The sequence below is a fragment of the Ambystoma mexicanum genome, chromosome 1q (assembly GCF_040938575.1).
Source record: "Ambystoma mexicanum isolate Mex_15411 chromosome 1q, UKY_AmexF1_1, whole genome shotgun sequence".
Taxonomy (NCBI): Eukaryota; Metazoa; Chordata; class Amphibia; order Caudata; family Ambystomatidae; genus Ambystoma; species Ambystoma mexicanum.
The window spans coordinates 1,166,329,100-1,166,342,495 of record NC_090922.1 but is presented as its reverse complement, the minus strand read 5'-3'; positions in this window follow the sequence as shown (position 1 = coordinate 1,166,342,495).

Here is a 13,396-nt window from a genome sequence, read left to right as displayed (position 1 = left end):
GGCCGAGGGGGAGGTTATTTTTGTTGATGGATCAGAAATAATTGATCAAGAAACAGGCCAAGGAAATACGGGCGCTGCAGTAGTCTGCCTCAGGGCAGGTGAAAATTAGACAATGATCATGAAAAGACTGCTGATGCATATTCAGCGCAAGCAGAGGAGTTCATAGAATTAATTGAAGCGATAGAGCCATCACAGGGGTGTCACATGACCATTTATTCTGACTCAGCAAACGTTGCGACAACAGTACATGCTGGTCTGTGGCAGTGGAAAAGGAAGGCCTTCGAGAGAGTGGGCGGTTCCCCAGTACAACATCCCACACTGCTAGTAACATTGGTATCTGCATTGTCCCAACCCTCTGTATTGGTGGTGGTCAAGTGTAACACAGACGATAGTTAACTGTGAAACGCTGCTGCGGATGCAGCAGACAAAATGGCAGTTTATCTCCCAGTACCCACACCTGCCAAGTACATTGTAACCATGCCCCAAAATACTCAGCAAAACACCCCATACAAAGCACGAATGGGCCACGTATCCTTTGCTCTAGACTGGGGACTGTAGACATATTCCGGATATACCTCAAGTTGATGGGATTACTATTGTTCACATCTTTTGCTTACAGTGCCTCAACAGACCTGCATCCATTTCGTGGTACCATCAGATATAGAGTCTTTGGTTTTTTGCCACAGATTATCTCTGCTGCCCCCTGTCTCAGGGCGAGTGCTGAAAGTAAGACATGCATCCTCAGCAGCTATCTAGAGATCTCATCTCAAGCCCACCCCTTCCTTTAAACATTTGGATATAGTAGTGGTGCCTTATTTTGTTCATTTTATCTTTCTTTGCAGTGGTGCACTCATACTAGTGAATTCTGGGTGGTGGTTTTTCAATTTGTTTTATTTTAATCACACTATTATTGGCTAATGTCAGCCCTCCCCCCGCATTCTTTTAGTAACTTGACTGAGCTGGTTCTTCGTAGATTAATTTTCTTGTTTTGATGCTCGCGGTTCGCTGTATTCTAATTGGTCAACCGCTGAAATGTAAGGCCCACCTTGAAGTACATGAGGCTCATGGGAATGAGGGCCCTCAGTTATTGAGCATATAACTGTGGCTCAAGGTAGACCCCTGGTTTTCGATTACGTTCTCACTGGCCTATTGGTGGTGTTCATTTAGATCAGCCAGTTAGCAAGGATTCAGAGAGTGATACACAAGTGACAGATTCAGAATCATTTGTGTTTTCTCTTACTTATAAAATACTCTCCCGGTATTTGCTCTATGTCATAAAGAACCAATCATTACCAAGTGTATATGTTGTATGGTGTATTGAATTTATGCATTATTTTCTTTGTATTCAAACATTTGATGTTTCCTTTTGGAGATCTTACCTTTTGGAAAGATCAGAAAGTGATTTTATGTCTATTTAAAAAAATAATATATATAATACCTTTAAGTCACAGGAATCAATAGGCATATGTGATAATTTGAAAACATAAAAAACAATCTTTTATAGATAGCTTTTCCCTAACTCATGAGTGTTATACCAAGCAGGGCATCATCAAGTGTCTCTGCATCTACTGCTTTTGAATAGTATACTGAATTTAGTTCTGAAGATTCAAATATTTCCTGGCGGGGCATCTTGTTTTGCTTTGTGTTTATATTACACCAGCCCCAATCATAGTTGGTAACACCCTCAAGTTTATACTGAACACCCCATACATAGCAGTGCTTATTGCACAACTTATTGAATTGCAAAGCAAAACACCAAATGAAGAGAAGGAACTCTGGGTAAAAAAGAGGGTGCAAGCAATCACTGATTGATTTGTAAAGCACAAATGTCTCATATGCTGTTAACGATAGCTTTCGACCAACTCTGCCGGCCCTCCCACGGCTCAAAGCAACACATTGCAGCTGACATGCAGGAGGACTGGTTTGTGCCCAATTTTCAGGAACATCTCACTAACATGATCATACACTGCACCATATACCAAAGGTTCAGCACAGGCATGAAATTACAAACTTTACCAGGCACTCTGCCCCACCCTACTGGGCGATTCCACGAGCTGCACATAGGTTACACAGACATGGGGGAGAGATGCAATGGATTCCGGGTATTGTGGTCTACCCTTTTTCACAGTGGGCCGAAGCAGGACCTTGTGCATACCCGGATGTCAAATGTGCAGCCACATTTCTTGTCCTTGACGTCTTCCCATGATGCAGGCTGTGCAATTTGTTAAGGTCCGATCATGGCACAGATTCATTCAATGAGCTATTTAAATAGATCACAGCACTGCTTGGCATTATGCATCGAATGTGTTCAATGTCTCCCCCAAGACCAATGGTGCTGTATAGAGGATCAACAGGTTTCTTAAGAGCAAACTATCTAAGCTTTGCATCACATTGAAGAACTGGGTGCACTGCTTACCTTTGGCCCTATTCAGTTTCTTCACTCATGAGGTGGTTACAGGTCGGCACATGAACACGCCCATATTCCCTGTCAGGAGGGCATCAGAAGCCCATATTGCGGCAGCGGCTTTAGATGGAGAATTTAAAGACTACTTAATTACCGTGCAATTAAATGTGCCTCAGACAGATTGCACGACCCCTACCACGGACACACCAGAAACACTGGATACACAACAGTGACAGGCTCCCCACCCCCAGCCACTGTTGCCTGGAGAACTTATTTACATAAGGAGCTTTGTTCAAAATTGAAATAACCCCAGATTTCATGGTCCCTATGAAGTGGTGTTTTCAACTCTGGCAGTAAAAGTGAAGAAGCTTTGCTATTGGATTCACCTTTCCGACATCCACAGGGCATCCCAAACATTACACAATCGCCTTAGGAGCACTTGACTGTTCATCTGCCTCAGCACCAAATATACATCCGGATTACACAACTCCTTCTGGCTCCTATCCCATTTGTGCACATACACAGCTGCTTAAATATAAATATTCTATAATTCTATAAGTAGTCTCTCTAACTTTCTCTCCTTTTGTTCTCATCCTCTCCCCGCCCTATCTGTTTGTGTGTTTACGTTCTATCTCTCTATCTTTCTCTCTTTAGTATTCATCCTTTCTTCCGCCCTATCTTTTTATGTGCATTTTTATTTCCCCTTTTAGATGAGAAGATGATGGAACCAGCATCTTCAACTACCTCAGTGTACATTAGAAACATTCTTAGCTATAATATGTCCCTATAGATGCTCATATTCATATATGTGTAGCATGATTGTTATTGCAGACCTATTCACCATTCAAATGTTTGCATTGGGAATTTATTGAGGAGCATCCTTTATATGGTGAGGTCATATAAAAGAGGGAAGAGCAGAGGGTGCATATACGAAGATCACCAACATCACTTTAAGTATTTATAATAGTAATGAAGATAAAATCAGCTAGAGCAGACCAACAAGTACACCTGTACGAATGAGTATGAGTACGATATTAGAATATTTATTCCCAATTACTTTTAAGAATGTATTTTGTAATATAAGTATTAATGGTGATGCTAGCATTAGAAGTGTTGCTGGCAAAGACATAGGACCACATAGGAGAATGAAAAGGCAAGCACAAAGGGCAAAATATGATGCCTACCATGGGCTAGCCCTGGATGCTATTGAACATGTGTGACACTTTGAGATGACCAACAGTCGTTATATGCATATGAATACAGTAGTGATAGGAACAGTGAATGGTAGCTGTTACGCATGTTCACTAATCCGGCACATGTCAGGAGCACCCAAGGTATTAGTACCCTAAGAAATACCAATCATAGAGGCACAGTGTCTGGTTCATCTTGAGCTATTTAGGTTTAAGGGCAAGCTAGAGCTTGTGGATCCAGATCCCATACAGTGTAACAATAATCGGAGAGACATTAAATGCTTGCAACAACCATATCTGGTTATCCATGGACTTAAATATATAAACAACAGATGGCAAGATACTACATTCAGCTGCATGGCAGAGGCCCTTCTATGATATGAAGTGGAGCTCCTGGCTTGAGTGAAAGAAACCTGGGCACAAATCTGGACAGAAAATATTAAAGTTGACATGGATTGAAACAATGGAAAAACCTGTGATAATACATATAAACTTTGCTTCCACAGTGAAGAAACTATTTTTATCGGCTCTAACACATTTTGCAATAAGACCCTCCTGATTCCAGACCTGAAAAGAGGCACAGCGGTGTTGATGAATTACTACTATGTCTGTGGCCAACAAACGTACTTGCACCTCCTGCCATCATGGAGGGGCTACTGTACTCTAGCAACCCTGCACTCAGCGCTATTGGTAATCCCAGAAGAACATTTGCGGGGGGGCCAATACCCGATACAGCCCAACCGTTTCTCCTTTGTTTGAAGAAAAGAACCTGTTACCGACACCAGAGTTTTGCATCTTACTCAGAAGAAGGCAATATGAGAAGCTGGAGAGGAGGAAGAGGTCAAACATTCTAGAGAGGCATCCGCATTGCTTGCTGAAATTCCAAATGAATACAGACTTTTGAGCTCAGCAGAAACATTCTTCGCTTCGCTATTGCTTCGCTATTGCTACCCGGTGTGCAGGCAGTGGGCAATGCAAAATGGCTGTAAATTGTATGCTGGGAACTGGTCCTGTTGGCAAATGCACCGAGCATGACACTGTGCATGGGTTCAACGTCATAAAGGTTGAGCGGCGTGTCCTGTGACAGATGAGAATGCAGAATCAGTACGTCCTCAATATGTTGACAGCTATTGAAGGAGGTGTGTGCCTAAAAACTGCTGATTTCTGCTGCACATTTATACCTCCTGAAGAGGTGGATAACAGGTCATTCATTATCTTACATAATTGCAGCTGTACATGGTCTAGGAGTTTGCATGAAGAAAGAAGGAGGAATACAAGTAAATTACTGATTTGCTGTTACATTCGATTGGGCCCTTCCTGGTTGGGTGCCATATTGAAGATGCTGGTGCCCATCATAGTGTTCATCTTGGTTATCTTCTGCATCTGTCAAATGGCCTCCGGTGTTGTGCTAAAGCAGTGCCTAATAACACAATGATGACGGTGTCAATTGGGGTTTCAAATGTACCTCACAATACAAAAGATAGTGAAATACAGACTGACAAAACCCATCCCTCACATTGCCCCCATGCTACATGGAGACGAAGTAGACCGTTTGTATCACACCATTATTGTTCCACCTCCTGACCCTGAGAATTAAAAGGAAGTATGGGTGGATCTGGCAGGCGATGTGGGAAGTATTTATTTGACATGCACACCTGAGTAGTATGCACGGTATCGGGAGAGTCTACTGTCCGTGTGCAGGACTTGAATTCCAGAAAAGGAACCCCACCATATGAGAAGAGAGAACAAGCACATGCATGGGGGAGAGTTTTTTTACTGTAGAAGTAATGAAATGGGGGAATGTTGGGAAGAGAGTAAGTCCATCCCACCCCCTAGGCACTTTAAGGTGAGACGAGCCCCATTGATTGAACTATAATACACCAGGGGGTAGGGGGCATCCTTAAAGTCTTCACATGTTCATAATATTGTGTGCTATTTAGATATTTAGAGATAGTACACATATACAAGCAAACAGTATTTTTCATAGATATTAGTAAGCACAGCCAAAGCACAGGCCGTGCACGGCCATATAGTATTTGGTGTGTTAGGCCGTGAGCCTCAAGGAGAAATATGGATAGGCCCAAGCACTGATGAGAGAGGCCCACACCACCAACTTTCACAAGAAACCCTTCTTTGTTGTTAAGGTTTTTGCCAATATGTTTGTTCTTAAAAGAATGTGGCCTCCAAGGGCACGAGACAGAACTGGGCTCTTTGGCGTACATGTTATCACAAACAGGCCGAAGCAGGCCTCTGACCCCTACCCAGCTAACTACAAGTTATAGCCACTGCAACTGTCATAGTCCCGAGACCTTTGAATTCCAAGATACAAGTTGACCCCAGACCACTGACCATAAACCAATCAACAATAAAGATCTGAGAGTATGGTCGTCCCACCTTTATTTCATAATTACATGGTTTGTACTGCAAGGTACAGGGAGGGATAAATTATAGTTCAAAAGGGAGGGTGGCAGCCTTGAGATCTGGTGATGCGATCAGGAATGAGTGAAGTATGTGTGGGTTGGTTTAACTTTGAGACTTCCCCCATGCCATTCCCTGAGCCTGCTAGGTGCACTGTATAATGACAATTATTATTATTATTGGTTAGTCATAATGTGCTTAATACCCAGAGGTCTCTAAGCATGGACCCGGGGATCGAACCTGTCTTGCACTGCATCATCTTGCTTCCAAGGCGAGGGTGTTGCCCCTGAACTATCCTCCTGACACAGAGATATCTGTCCTCGGAGATAGAGTAGCATTGTTCACAAATGTAGCTAATTGCTTCTTTGGCCTTGGTTCCTTGGAGGCGATGAGCCCAGCACAACACACGTGATGGAAGACAGACAGACTAGGCAGGGACCAATGACCTGGCATCCCCTATGAACAGCAGACCATGTATAGGGTCGCAGCAACCAGTCACACAGGTTTTTACTGTATATGTTGACTTCACCTGTGATGCTGTGTCTCCTTATAAGATTCTGTTTGTACACTTTTTGGCAGAACGTTCCGTGACAGCAGAATTCTTTGCTGATGCACCTACCTTTGAATAAATAAATACTTGTTTCACTTGCAAGAGCATATTGGAGCTTTTTCCCAAGAGTTTTTTTTTTTCTTGTGTGATCATTTACCTAAAGCCTTCATCGAAATCCCCCTTGTCCAAACAATTTCAGCTGGGTATCCATCACAAAGATCTTAGCAAGAAGCTCTGATCCCAAACAGTGCAAGGCAGCTTTTGGGGTTGAGGTGAGTGCAAGCAGCTCATGAGTGGTGTAGGAAGAAGTAGCCTTTCTTCCAGTTTACAAAGCTTTATTGTTTTATTCTGGAACTTCAGCCATGCACCTTCAGACTTAGTACTGCACCATTTTGTTAATTAGACTCATTCACCTCGAGACACAAATAAAGACCGCTACACCCTCAGCATGAATCAATCAATTCAGTTACACCATTTGTTGTACACAAACACTAAAACATCTGTAACAGCAATTTCATGGGATACATGAAAATCAACATTAACTTTAGTATGGCATTCAATATATATCTACACAATTTGTTAAAACCTACACGGACCCTACCCTGCTCCTTTATCGTTAGATAGCGTTTTATAGTCTATTCCCCTGTGATAAAGGTACACATTTCCACTCCAAATTCTCAATCCAGCCTACGTCATTAACCTTTTGGTACCGCAAAAGTTAATGAAAAGCTGATCTGTGTCCAATCTTCCACCTTGCCAATTATACTGCAGAAGGGATATTATTTATTTGTGTACCTCTGATACTCACCATCCGAATGATTTTTTGTGTCTTAGTCTTTTAGATAGGTCATATATCCCTTGTGTCTGTTTTGCCCCGTGCTCACGGTCAGCAATCTCCTTTCTTGACACGAGATAGGACTCTGCTTGTTCATCTCAGAGCAATGCCCCAGTGCTGAACCTCGAATCCTCCGTAAGTCTCGGCCTTCAACAAACTCCCTTCACTGCTCCCAGCCAGCTCTGATGACTGCCACCACACCTACCGGCAGCCCAGACGTTTTTTTCCTGTCCTCCTTTTTTCCTTCTATTTCAAATACCTTTATCTCTCCATGCCCCTCAATACGCCTTTCAGTACATTTTCTTTAAATTGCCCCACCTTCTTCATGATGTCAACTCTCACCACATCACATGCCACCTCATGTAATTTTCCAGCTCCTAGATCTGGTGACCTTTGAACAGCATTCTGTTTAGCACAATCTCCCGATGCTCACAGAAAAATTACTTTTACATATCCTTCCTTCCCTTTCCTTTCCCTCCTGGTTTGCATGAACAATGAGTGTTTTATTTTCAAGGCCCATCTCACGTCTTTTACATTTCTCTGCCCGCTATGAATCTTTCCTTCATGAAGCACTGTTGATTTTCCTATGCTACATTTTTTGCGGCCTAATTAACTCTAATCCACTCTACTCACCCCCCATTTCTAAGTTTGAATGTAAAATGTTAAAGTACCTACTACCGAAAGACCTTATTTAATACACTTTGTAACACTAGGCACCGGGATTACAAATGACTCACAGTCAGTCATGGCTGATGAATATATTCAATGGAAAGGCCTATATATTGGGCCTCATTACACGGTAGGCGGAGGGCCAAGGTGCTATTAGCACCTTGGTGCATGCTGGTAAGATACCGGCACCGCCTTGGTGGAAAGGGGAATTACCACCCTATTCCAAGTTGGCGGGGCGGTAATTCCCCTTTCCCCCATTGCCCTTTCCCATTCCCATTTTTGCCCCATAGGGCTCTATGGGAATGGGGAAGGCGCTAATTACGGTGCTGCAAATTGCGGTGCCGTAATTAGCTCCCTGGTTCCTTTGCGGTTAGGTTTTTAATGCCTGCAAAAAGCAGGCGTTAAATTCACCAACCCGCAAAGGGACCTCGTACTAAGGCGGTAAGGGTTTACCGGTACCGGTAAACCCTTACCGCCTACCGTGTAATGAGGCCCATTGCCTCTAATTAACACAAGCGACTGAGTGTAGTGAGTGAGACACAAATAATTAAGGCGCAGTTAGGAGTGGTTATACCCTCATGAAAATATTTAAAATATTGTGTTGTAATGGTGCATTTTATAGCACATTTCTTTAGAAAAAGGGTTAAAAGCCATTTAATTTACACCTGGTTCTTTAGGGAACCATGCAAAGTCCAGTAAATGCAATGACTCATGGTCAGTCAAGGTTGATGAATATTTTCACTGGATGAGACACTATATTTCTCAAAATTAGCACGAGCAACTGAGCATAGCGAGGAGCCCAATATAATGTAAGGTGGCTCATGGGGTACCCCACTGAGGAAAGCTTTAAAATAATGTGTTAAAATCCTGCAATGTTAATATGTTAGTGGTGAGTGTGACAGCCCTGCGGGAGGTAGGAGGCACAAATGTGGCACAGAGGAGGAGTATTACTCCCCCTCCATTACTCTGCCACTGTATCTAAAGTCAGGACGAGATCTATGCAGAAATTGCTCAATTAAAATTAAGACAAGAGAAGACCAGGCGAATTCAATAGAAATCCATTTGTAAACTCATATCTGCAGGCAACATTTATTTTTTCACAAGCCGACGAGGAAAATGGAAAGAGTAAAAATGAGTTTGCCTCACTTTCAATCAAAATAACGTTGTTGGTCTCCTTCATGCAATTTACAATTTATAGGTAACTGAAAGTGCTCAAACCGTATTTGGGAACCAAACATTTGCCACAAATCATTCAGATGTCGAATTGAGTGTTAAAACAACATTTAGTAATGGGAAAACATCCATAAGGCAGGAGGCCGCTACAGCAATGCGTTTCACACCATACCTGCTGCTTGTTCACAGAGTGAAGTAAAAAACAATCGAACATACATTCATTTTGAGTCCTTTCTTAATTTTACGAGCATTGCAAACATAGACTGCAGTAAGTAGCGTGCAATGACTCAAGCAAGTTGCACATGCTCTGGAGTTCCCAGGAAACGATAACTCAGGCAAAAGATATGAACATTTTTCATATGTCCTCGCATTCATTAACTGACAATCAATTAGATCTGCTCACATTGGGCTTCAATTTTTGTCCTTCAGTTAATTATGATTATGTGCAAACAAGAATAGACTTTGATAAGTTCATGAGAAAGATCAAGGTTAAAATATTCTTTGCAGCCAATCCTAAGAAGCAAGTCAGTCTGGTAGAAGTGATATGATGATTGCAGACTTGCCATCCTTAATTGATATGTCTAATTTGGCTGATGTATCTATCAATGAAGACAATATTGATCTTTTGAAGTTTGCAATGGATCCGGATTGGTCAGCATCCACCAGCATGTGTTTGAAATCTCGATTTCATCATATAGTAGCAGGGGGTGGCTGTCTGGAGGCCTTTTATGGCTTAGGTGTTTAAGATTTATCAAAATTAAGACACCATAGTATTTCCAGGGGCACACAAAATGTAACTATTAAATAGCAAGACTCCTTACAGGAACTCCAATAACTATCTGAAAAGGCGATAAAACCCTCAGATAAGGGGGAAAATATAGTGCTTATGAATAGCTGTGACTATGTGGCTAAAGCTATGCGCCAATTGAGAGATGAATCTTGCTACCACAGATTATCTAAGGATCATTTTCCTGATATTAAGGAACATTTTAAGACAGTAGTACATAAGTGGAGAGACAAGGGTATTATGGATCCTGATTTCTGCAAGTATCTTTTGCCTACCTTTTCGGTTGTACCCAACATCTCTTTCTTACCAAAACTGCATAGGTCTATGGTAAGGCCATCAGGTAGACCAATTATAACTCTTACAAAGTCTTTACTAGAAAATGCTTCCAAATGTATTGATGAGACTTTGTTCCCGTTTCTTTCTGTCTTGCCTTCTTATTTGAAAGACACCCAAGATATTCTTAAACATTTGAATGAGATACCAGGGGATGAGGCGCTTCTGTTGGCCATGTTGGATGTTTTATACATCTATACAACACAACGTTGGCTTGACAGCTGTGAAACATTTTCTTCAGTCCCGTTCTTTAAATTTTCTGGCACACACAGAAATTATTGTGGAGATGTTATGTTTTTGTTTGAATAACAATTCATTTTTATTTGGCAACAGGTTCTGCAGACAAGGTTGAAGGACTGCTATAGGCAGTACTTTTGCTCCACCCTATGCAAATCTTATGATGCGATGGTGGGAACAGATTATTGTCTATTTCTCCACTAACAATGACTATACTGATAAAGTGGTTGGGCGTGCACACAAGCTAGTCCCTGAAAGTCCTGCTTGGCTGCAGAACTCTGCTTCCTTCATTGGAGTCGAGCACTCAACTGCGTTATCCATAAGGCTTTTGGAGCAAGCCCACGCCATTCTGATACGTTCTGTGTGGGAGTGCCTATTTAACCCTGCACCTCCCTGAAAGTCCTGCTTGTCCGCTTTGCCATGCTTGTCGCGGCTTGGAGAGGCCTGGGGGCATTAACTTTCTGCTTGCTTGGCCATAAGTACATTTGAATTTAGATCCAATCTCGTTCAGAGATATGTTTACTTTAACATCAGGCATGCCGCCAGCTTGTTCTATGGTTATGTTTGTTGGGTGTCCTGGCCCACGTTTAAGCTATCATGCCACAACATTTGGTGCCGTGGGCTTAGAAAATTCAAGATGGCGGAAAACCCACATGTGCGCCGAAATCCAGGAAAGCTGCGCAGTTTGTGCGCACACCAAAATGGTTGCCTCACTTGCCACCCACCAGTGCGAGAATGAAAGGCCGGGTTGCCATGAGGGAAATGGGTTGCCAAAGGAAAAACAGTAGCGCCGGTTAGCTTCAAAGCGCTTTAAAACCACCATTGGACTACCCGCACAGTAGTCTGAAACCATTGGGAATGGCAATGCTGATTGCCAAATGCAACCTAGAATTGTTGGGAATTCATTTTCTTAAATCCCAAAAATGGGTGCAGTACCAGTACTCACCACTATCCAAAAGCCGGCAGTTTAAAACCACCCTGTGTTTCTCTGAAGGCAGGCTCAACCTGTCTATTTTAAACATTGCAACACATCTAAAAACTCACTGGACACCAGCAGACATTTGGTAGAATGGAGTGTTGTGTGCCTACAAAATCTGGGAAATGAAGAGCCCAGAAAAATGCTTATAACAAGACTGGCTGCGCTGTGGATTTCAGCAGTTTAAGTTGCACTGGATTTAAAGACACTAAAATCGAAAATGTTTAGATTAAATGAGTGACCTATGTTTGGTATCACATGCCTTTGTAACTGTTGAAATGTCATAGTTTTGCACTTAGAATCAGCATCCTAGCTGCATGTGTAAAATTGCAAGTTAAGTTAAAAAGCAACAAAAAACCTGCCAGTTAGCTGAAGGTCTGGCTTAAGGAACTTGATTTTGCTTGGCAGCTACCCCCATCAGGAGTGAAACTTGAGTCACCACTGTGTTCCCAGGCCAACCTTCCTTTTGCTGCCCACACTAAGGATATGCCATCTATCTGATAATTGAATTACCTGTGCTCTGCAGGAGAGTGAACAAAGCCCTCTTCACTCAGGCAAAGGTTTTATTACGCAGTCGTAAAATGTAGCTTCCTCTTGGCAGGAGCTGGGAGGGGCACTGCCTGTGAGAGCAAGCTGGCTTGGCAGAACTGGATTAACCAGTATTTCTACCTTGTGCTGAGAGAAAACCACACCCCTTTGTAGCCAGAATATTGTTTAGAAAAAGATTAATAACTCATGGTGCGGACATGTGAAAATTTTATAAATGATACCATAATTCTTGTGATTTTTCTGCCCACAGTTTAAGAGGTTTTTAGAACCGGTGGTATGTACAGGGGGGTGTCAGCGGAAAAGTGGATATTACTCTAAATGTGTGCATGTTAAAAATCTGAAACTTCATCAGTTAATGTCCCTACTCCCTGCGCACATGTATGTAAAGTTGGGTCCATGTCAGAAATTGAAAAATCAGTTAAAAAGTCCATTATGTGCCATCTCTGAATGCAAGCTCCTAGAAAGAGCAGATTTGGACAGAGACATGGCTAAATTCAGCCACACCATGTATATGTAATTTCAAGCAACTGTGTAACTGTGAAATATGTCTTTTATTATCAAATATAGAATGTGTGCAATCTGACAAGGGAGTGCCCTCTTGGCAAGCCATAAAATGACATCACTCTGACTCACAGTTCATTCCCCAATCAAGGGGAGGAATGAAAGCTGGACCAATGACAAGTGAGAGGGGCAAGTCTAGTGATGCTACACACACACCCACTCTCAAAAACACATAAAAGCAGAGAGTCAGGACAGATAGGGACCTTCAATTCCATTTGCTGCAACGCACTCTGCCGGAAAAATCCATATTTACCTCCATCAAACCTCCAGAGAGCCAAACTAGAGACTTCAATCTATCCAGAACTAAGAGACCAGACCAGAGAGAAAGCAGTGCTGTACCCAGAGAGACCCAGACCAGCAGAGAGAGCTGACCCAGATCACTGTGAAGTGCAGAGGCCAGACCAGACCAGAGTCCAGTTTAAAACCCTGACCAGATCCGTGACGAGGCCCATTTAATTCAAGAATATAGTGTGAGTACATAGTAAAACTGTGTAGAACCCATCTCTTAGTTAAAATAATATAATTCAATCCATTTTTAACCTAAGTAGAACTGCAGCTTAGCAATTGTGTTACCCTGCCATCATTTTTAAAGCTGAAAAAGTGTACGTTTAAAATTTGCAAAACCCAAAACGACCTCTAGTAAATCGGTCATATCTCCGCAACCGTTTGTGCTAGAGACTTGCAATAACTTTTATTTGAAAGCTTAGAATCTTA